Source organism: Homalodisca vitripennis, unplaced genomic scaffold (assembly GCF_021130785.1).
Source record: "Homalodisca vitripennis isolate AUS2020 unplaced genomic scaffold, UT_GWSS_2.1 ScUCBcl_6940;HRSCAF=14396, whole genome shotgun sequence".
In the NCBI taxonomy this organism is placed as follows: domain Eukaryota; kingdom Metazoa; phylum Arthropoda; class Insecta; order Hemiptera; family Cicadellidae; genus Homalodisca; species Homalodisca vitripennis.
Genome location: NW_025783071.1, coordinates 16,737 through 26,322, shown reverse-complemented (window position 1 = coordinate 26,322; position 9,586 = coordinate 16,737). Strand labels below are relative to the sequence as shown.

The 9,586-nt window shown below is 33.5% G+C and overlaps 1 long non-coding RNA gene across 1 annotated transcript; it reads left to right on the top strand.

Annotated features, from left to right (window-relative positions):
* Positions 1–1,514: 1,514 nt before the first annotated feature.
* On the top strand, positions 1,515–8,880 carry LOC124374005. The gene is made up of 2 exons (XR_006923492.1): positions 1,515–1,893; positions 8,757–8,880. It is a non-coding gene; the product is annotated as an uncharacterized LOC124374005 (long non-coding RNA).
* The last annotated feature ends 706 nt before the right edge of the window (positions 8,881–9,586 follow it).

Sequence of the window (9,586 nt, the reverse complement as noted above, 5' to 3'; positions counted from 1 at the left end):
CAACCTGTACAAGCTGGGATTATTGACAAAATTCACCCTTTTTGGCTCTAATTTCTAACATAATTTGTATATATTAAAATAGTACGTTCCTAACACATTAAAACATAACAAACAAATGTGTAATCGTTAAGCTAAGCAACATGCTTGCTCAAAAAACTTGCTGGTTGCATGTAACTCTCGTTTATTATTGGTAAAATATTCAAACAATCTGCCGGAAAATATGTCTTGAAGTAAATTTCCATTGGATCTATTATAATGTTACATATTAAATAACCAATTTAAACAGGGATTGGGACTGCCTGTGGTTAAAATAGTTGCCGTGCATCACCACTGTTACTATAACCAACAGCAATAGCTGCAAATGACACTGTTATGCACACTCAGGTTAGGGCATTATATGGTGCTCTGGCCAGTATTTTCAGGTCGTCTAGCCCTTAGCCTTATTAGGTTGGAGGATTGGGATATCTCGGTGTACGTTTCGTGTGCTGCAATCTACCGCAGACAATATGTATGAGAATAACGCAGATCCGTGAATTCTCACTGAGACTTATTCAACTTTGAAGTATAAATACTATATAACTGCGTTTTTGGGTTTTCAGATTATATATTTATTAATTATCATTATCACACATGATCTTTAAAATTTTTATGATAATTCCTCTCTACATAAACGACATTAAGTTATATGATTGTGCATATTTAACCGTGGAATTTAGTTGAGCGCCATTGGAGTTTATGAATGAATTACCCTGAAATAAGTAGCCTGAAACATTTCGTTTATGTTTTCTGAGGTGATGTTAAGTTTAATTTTCTGCATAATCTATCTATATGACCGCATGACGATCGTAAAATGAGTTATATGATTAAAACTTAGCAAGCAAACTTAGCGAAGCCTATTACAACAACACGTATATTAGCTTACTCTTACCTTGTATGTATAAACAAACAACAAAAGAAATGAATGTGGTCCATTTAAAAACACGTGATTAGTGAAACGTAAATTTAGGAATGTTTTAGGAGAATTCACAAGCAACCATGCTGGACTAACTTATCTCGTAGTTGTGTTCATAGATTATAATAATTCTGTTGTAATATATACAAATTAAGTAAGTTATGTTTCAATTGGTATATATGCTGAATTTTAGAATTGAAAGGAAAGGGTAAATTTCGGTCAATATGTACCAGAAAACAATTAAAGCCATCGGCAAGTTATTCTGAAAATCATAAAAATTCAACGGAGTTTGACGTTAATATGTATTGATAAAATACCAACATATCGTGACCTGATGAAAACTGCAGTAAATTGTAATTTTAAGAAAACAGAGCAAGCTCATTAATTATGTTAAAAAACTAATATACCTTTGGATTTTAAGAAAATGTTGTAATAATTTCCAAGCGTTGCTGGATATACAATTTTTCGTCAATACTATTTACTTATTTTATGTCTACTGTGCCACAGAGATTTAATTGAAACATTTTACACCAGCTGGCTTTATTAAATGTAATGTATTATGTTTACATTCAGTTTTCTTATTAATAACGTGTTTCTAACATATTAATTTGTCGTTACTAGCAAATCAAGAAACAGTGTATACAAATTTTGCGGTGACCTAATTCGCAGAATTAAATCATTCAGATTGCTCTAGGGTGACACATTGTTTTATTTAACAAAGCATACATGCGTCTTCTCTATGAAAATCAAATTTTTTAAATTTTCGACATGTTGTTGTAGTGGCTCAATATAACATGGACTTATATGTGCATTGCTGTCTCCCAGTTAGATGTTAGTGAAAGTTAACCCCTTGTCAACTGAGATCTGGAATTATCAGTAACTTTTCAAATCCGAGTGTCCGCAAGAAGAACCTGTAGGTCCGCCTGGTACCTCTCCAAATGGTAAGTAAAAATATTTTATTTGCTACCTTGATTGTAGCCCTTGTTGTGTATGTATAATTTTATATTTATTATAATTAAATTAGCATGAGTTTCAGAAACCATCATTAGTTTAAATAATAATAAAACAGCTTAACTGTTGGTTTTTATAAAATATTCATAAATTCGATATTTTTATCGGATACAAAGTACACTAACACTTATAACATTTAGAATTTTACAAGTTCCCAAATTGGTTTCATTAGCAAACTGATTAACATGCGATCATACTTTTTAAATTTTTTGTGTTTCATCTAAAGTGATAACCATGTATGTAGACTTGTTATTAGGGTATTAATTTACCTTTTAAGTTAGCGCGAGGTAAGGATTAACGTTATAAGCGGCACAAGAATAATTTGCTTGTAGTTGTGTGTTAAAATTAAAGCTTTTCTGCGTGAGAATAGGGTATATATATATATATATATATATATATATATATATATATATATAGTTTACTTTAAAAATAGTAAGGCCTTACCATCAAAATCTAATACAAAATTACCTTAAAGTTGGAAAGACTGATTCATAAACTTCATGCACGGCTAATATAAGTGATGACTAAAACGCGTTTCATTCTTTAGCATAATTAAACAAAGATATTTTTATTGTTATTGCAGTCAAGTCAGAAAATCATCAATATTGTTCTTAAGAACACGTAATAGAATATTTATAAAAAGAAATGAAAAAGCGCACTACAAGGAAGTAAATGACGTAGATCTCATACCAACCCAACTCTATCATCACAGTTTACTATAGGAAATAACAACTAATCAATCAATCAATCATATTTTTTATTGCTTTCAAACAATGTTACATTGTATTTGCAAACGTCAATAAATAAAGCTAAAAATCCTGCAATTTGCTATTCTAAGATTCATTCAGAGCTCGCATACATACATTAAATTACATTCTCCCTCTCATTCATACATGGCTTCAGTATCGGTACTGTTACGAAAATTTAGTGATCCCAGCGGCGTAACATGAACTCATCTACAGAGTAAAACACTTCAGACACTAAAAGGTCCTTTAATCGAGCTTTATACAGGGTTGGGTTGTTGACAATTTTTATGCTCTCAGGGAGATTATTAATTAATCTGACACCAGCTAGTGAAGGAAGTTGTTCAGATGCAGTGTTCTATGATGTTGCATCCTGTAGCTGTCCCCACCTCTAGTATCATATCTGTGGACGTCCCTGCCACGCACTAACTCACATCGGAATCGGCAATACAGAGCTACATCCAAGATATAGAGGCAGGGTAAAGTCAGAAAACCATGCTCCCTGAAAGCATCGCGGCACGACTCTCCAGGCTTCAATTTGCACATGATTCTGATGACTTTTTTCTGAAGCCTGAAAACTCTGTTGTATCTGATCCTGGCACATCCACCCCAAAGGCGTATGCCGTAGGTCAAATGAGGATATAAAAGGCCAAAATAGGCCATCTTTAGAACGTCAAAAGAGCAAACCTGTGCCAAATTCCTCAGGGAAAAAAACGCCTGAAGCAACCCTTGCACATACATGCTCAACATGATCGGTCCAAGTTAATCCTCTATCGAGATATATTCCTAGAAATCGAGTGGATTCCTCTTCCTCTAAAAGGGTGTACTCTACCATGACAATGGGTCGAATTTCGTTAACTTGTTGACGGAGACAAAAACTTATATAATTCGTTTTTGTATTATTTGTTTTAAGATTTAAGTCCGAGAAATACTGAATACAAGAATTCAGTTCAAGAAAAGTTTCTATTTCCAGAGCGGTATTTGATTTTGCTCTGACGCAGAGAGTCGTGTCATCCGCATATTGGACTATCTTCCATTCTGAATTGATAGTCCAAGATCGTTCACATAAACTAAGAACAGTACAGGTCCAAGGATAGATCCCTGGGGGACCCCCTGATTCAAAGGAACTCTCTGTGACTGAACATTGGAAATTTCTATAAACTGATATCTGTCACTGAGATACGATTTCAACCTCTTCAGTGGCAGACTACGTACCCCATACGATTCCAGTTTTCGCAAAAGAGTAGCATGGTCAACACAATCAAAGGCCTTCGAAAGATCGAAAAATACACCAATTGTGTGCTCCCTACCCTCAAAACCCTCCACGATCGTATCCACAAGGTTTGTGATAGCATCAATTGTTGACATGTTTTTTCGAAATCCAAATTGGCTTGAAGACAAAATGTCAAACCTATTGAGGAAATCCATGAGTCTTGCAAGAAAAAGTTTTTCAAATACTTTACTTAAAACTGGCAGAATTGAAATGGGACGATAGTTGCTTGCGAGGCAAGGATCGTCCTTCTTGAAAACTGGAATCACTGTGGCTGTTTTTAGTTGGGCTGGAAACACTCCTATTTCAAAGGACATGTTAACCAGTCTTGTCAGTGGTTTCAAAATGTGCTTTAGGCAACGTTTGAGTAGCCACACTGACATGCCATTGATGTCACATGATTTTTTTGTGTTGAATCCCCGTATCACCCCCGCCACCTCGTCCTCGCTAGCAGGAGAAAGCACCATGGACGATACCAGTCCCCTTATAGGTTCCAAACTAGACCGACTGCCGCTCAAAGGCAGGTTCGGCACCGCGGTTGCAAAAAGTTACTAAACTCCCTGGCCACTTCTTCAGGGGTCTGTAAAAGTTCATCCCCAACTTTAATTTTTATTAGTTTTGAAAATTTGGAAAAATCTGGTTTTAAATTTGAGTTAATAATTTCCCATGCTACTTTCGATATGTTATCTGCTCTTTTCAGTCTACTTTCAATGTCATATGCTTTAGCTGCTTTTATGACTTTCCTGTAAATTCTCTTATAGCTTTTGAAAAATGTTTTAAACCGCTCATCTTGAAACTCCCTAAATATGGAGTAGTAAAACTTTAATTTTTCTCTTGATTTGAGAATGCCCTAGGTAACCCATTGATTTTTTTGAAACTTTATTTTATCCTTGAACATTTTGAATGGGCAAGTGGGGTCAAGATGTGTGGTTATGCAATAACTAAATGCGTTGAATGCCTCATTTGGGGATTTAAAATTGTTTAAGAAAGTCCAGGATTCTTTTGAAAGAGACTGACAGAGACGATCAACATTTCTGGGATGTAGAGACCGTTTGAGTTTTTTAGTTTGGTGTTCGGGTTCCGGCCTCACTCCAAGGATGGTAACCTCCTGCGCAAAATGGTCAGCGATGGCGGTGGCCAATACAGAAACCACAGCAGTTGAAATGTTTGTGATGACATTGTCAATGGCTGTGCTCGATGTAGCGTTCACTCTAGTGGGTAAGTTCACAGCTCACTCCAAACCGAATGAATTCAACACGTCTCGAAGCCGCTGGGTCATGGGATTGGTGTGGTCTAAGACATTGATATTGAAATCGCCAATTATAATGAAATGCTTGGATTTCAGTTGAAAAAAGGACAAAAGTGACTCGAGTTTCTCAAAAAATGTATCGGTGCAGCCTCTGGGGGATCTATACAGTCCGACTATGTTTACCTTTTCAGACGATTTTAGGGAAACACTTATGCCATTAATTTCAAAGTTTAATTCAGAACTATAGTTTGCCTTAAAATGCTCAAACTTTAAATAATGTTTTACAAAAATGGCCACACCTCCCCCTTTGAAAAGACTGCGATGAAAAGAGTTTGCCAGTTGATAATTGTTAATTTTAAATTGAGAAATTGAATTAATGTTGAAACTTTGCTCTGTAACAACAAAAACATCAGGATTCAATTCCTCGCATAGCAGTGACAATTCACTCACTTTGTTCATTAATTGCAAGTAATGTGCTTTGTAGTTTTAGGGTATACTGTTAACTCTTGCATCCATAGTAATATCATTAGGAATTTATAATTAATTGATAAGTGACAGAGAATCAGTTGATTTCTCCCTACAAACTAACTTCAGGTGACATTTTAGCTAGGTTTAATATATCATATGTCTCTACATCGGTCACAGCAGCCAGAGATTATCAACAAGTTATCAATTATTTATGCAGTGTTCACGTTCAAGTACAGAAACTATTCGATCAAACCATCTAAGTTCTTTTCTAAGATTCAAAAAACAACTTTGTGATTTGTTCTCTAATTTTAACTGAGTAAAATGAATGATTACCAAACGAATTATTGTGAGATTATATTTGGATGATCCCGTACGTTTGGAATAAATTACATTCAAATAGTGAAATAATTTATAATTACCAATGATTTTAATACAGCCTCACAAAAGTTCCTCTAACCAACAAACGTTTCCATTTATAATGTTGTTCCGTTTCATTGTTTGCATTGCTTCTTATCGCCTCTGAAGTAATGCGTTGTGTGTAGAATCAACTGGATCTTCTCACTACAAATATTTATAAAAAAAACTAAACATATAATTTACATGAGAACTATTTCATTACCTCAAAACATATCAACTAAATTAAAATAAAAAATCAATACGGCAAGTTCAAAAACAGTGAAATCCTCTGTTATATTTAAATACTCAAACACATAATCCCTAATATGTTAATTTTATTTAAAGTCCGGTCACTTAAGGAAACATTATTCGCTTAGAACATTTAGCTGTTAGTTTGGTACTTAAATAACTAATTTGTGCAACATCTGCTGTTTGGTTCCGATTTTGCTTTAGCTGGTAGCATCCTTAATTTTTTAAGTTGACATTCTTTCTGCACATCACTTCAAAAGAAAATTACTGTGAAAAGAAAGAAACAAGTAAGAATAAGTAGACCAAGCCTGAAAGATACGCAGAGAAATGTCTACATCATAAAACACTTTACATGAAAAGCAACCAACCGTCAGACACAGAAACTAATTGTCAAATCACCATATATTACCTATTTACTATATATGTCAGGTAATAATACGAAAAATATCAGAATCACGAAGGAAATGTATATGAGATATATTAAAATCGTCACCCTTCTACCATGTAATACTCCCCTCCCTTATTAGGTTAGTTAATTGGGATGTACCGTAGTTGTAAGTATTTATGCTGAATTGCGGTAGGAAGTATGCTCTTTTGTTAACTGGATGCGGTGCGTGGACATTGTTTGTTGGTTCGAGACCGGTCAATCAGCTGATCGAGTTATCTACGGTGATACTTTCCGAACCTGTTGGGTGGAGAGAGGGAGCGCAGTCTTGAAGCCACAACGACAAGGTGCAGACGTCGAGTAGAGTAGCGGTGGTTCTTCCTCTAATCCTATAGGTTGGGATCTAGAGTAATTCTTTTAATCGGGTGTAAATTCAAATCAAGTTTTTAATTTTCTTTAGTGCGTTTTTAGTTTCCTATCAGCCTCCATAGTCTTCAAAGTAGTAAGTCCCGTACCAGCGTTTAGTTAATATCTTTTATTTTTATACTGTTGTGATTAAATTTGTAAAATTTCCCATATTACAGAGTCTGAGAATTAATTCAATTTTTTGAAGTATTGTGAATTAAATTTTGGTCGTAAAGTTAAATCATGTTTTGTGTTATTTTGATTTTGAATATTTTGAGAAGAGAAACTTTTATTTTATTTTGTTAATTTAAACCTTTTGGAGAAGTATACATTTTTAGTTTCATTTTAAGTTTAATTCTTTTTTGATTAGACTCTTAATTAGATTTGATTGATTGTGAGGATTTTTTGAAGAAAATCAAATCTAAAGTTTGTGAACTTTGTTAAAATTTTGGTGAACTCTAATTCGGAATAAATCAAGTATTTCCGAAATGTTGTTTCGATTTATAAAGTATTAGCTCCAAATTAATATAATATATGTGCTATAATAACGGTACAGGGATATGTAGGTTAAGTCACGTTTGCTGCTATCTACCGCAGACAATAAGCATGTACGCTACAAGAAATAATGTACATCCGTAAATTCTCACTCACATGTTTTGAATTTTAAAGTATAAATACTTAATAATGGCGACTAAGTGTTTTAGAATATATATTTTTTTAAGATTATTACTAGGGTCCTAGTAGATTTTTTTAGGTAGTATTATTCTTATTCTTATTCTTATTTAAACAAGGATATTTATATTTGATATAAAAATATATGGTTGATATAAAAAGTGAATTTATTCTATTCTCGGTTGCGATATATGTAATATAAATAGAGAGGTTACGTCATTTGTTTCTTGATTTGATATTGTTTTCCGCCACCTCTCTCGCCAATCATTCAAGTGCACTGTGTGCTCGCCAATCTTTTGCCAATTTGCCTCTTACATACGCGTGTCATTAGACTTTTATACTCACAACGTTTTTCTTTTCCTTTGTGTGTGTTTACGTTTATACACACTCAATGGTTCCATGAAAAAAACCAAGATTAATTACTTCTGAGGAAATACATTTTAATTTTGAATTGTAAAAATGCTCAGAAATCGCGTGCAGAAGTTGCGTGCTTTATAGACTGGTGTCAAGAGAGATTAGTTATATTTTTAATTTATGAATCTATTTAATCAACTGTACTGTTTTAAAGGTTGTGATAATAACTAAAAGGTATGTAGTGTAGTGGATGGAGCCCACATAGTAATTACCTATAGCTAAATATACAGTAAAATAAGTAAGTTATAGTACTTCTGCTGTCCTGCAGGTAATAAGTCAAATTACTGAGATGCTACAATATAAACTCAAGGCCTAATTTTTAACATTAATATTCATCTACAGCCATACATACAACACTACATCTAAATAAGTAAGTTATAGTACTTCTGCTCTCCTGCAGGTAATAAGTCAAATTACTGAGATGCTACAATATAAACAAAAGGCCTAATTGTTAACATTAATATTCATCTACAGCCATACATACAACACTACATCTAAGTTATATTCAATGAAAAATGTTGTTTTGACTTATCCATTTTCAGAAGTTTCCTGTCAAAGACACAGGAGCTCAGCCGTGGTGTCAGGGTCACAGGTCGGAAGAAGACCGAACATTTACGCTGCTAACATTGTCCGTATTAACTTGAAATAAAACTAATCAGGATTCCATTCTACTGAACAATTTTTCGAAAGTATTAGGTTTTAAAATTGTGTTTTCATGGTAACTAGGAATAATTATTGTTAATTAAGAAATGGACTAATCTTAAAGCTTATGTTATAGTTGTATACATTCTAAGAAAGAGAGATTGTGTAGAGCTTTGCACTAGGGTATTAAGTGTTCAATGTGTACTTACGTAATGCTATAGATTGGAGATAAAATAATATCAGTTCCTTATGTTTTGGCCATGAAAAATATCCATGTTTATGTTTTGGAAAAGTTTTGCTCAAAATCCGTCAACTACACATTTAATTGCCTCAGCCAAAACAAATTCAAAGTTAATACAACAACTATTGACGGTTACCGGAAGCTGGTGCACAAACTAAAAGAGTTGCAGGTCACCTTTCATACCTACCAAATCAAACAAGAGAAAGCATATCGCGTGGTTTTAAAAGATATGCACTTTTCCACTGATGTTGCGGACATTAAAATAAAAAATAATATAAAATAATATCATTTCCTTATGTTTTGGCCATCAAACATATACATGATATTGTTTTGGAAAATTTTTGCTCAAAATCCGTGTTAATGCACTGTTTTTCCTATATAGTATATATATATATATTAAAATTTAATTAAATATATATATACAGGAGAAAAGGTATAATATAATAAGGCATATATAATACTTTGAATATTTATTAGCTTGATGGGAAA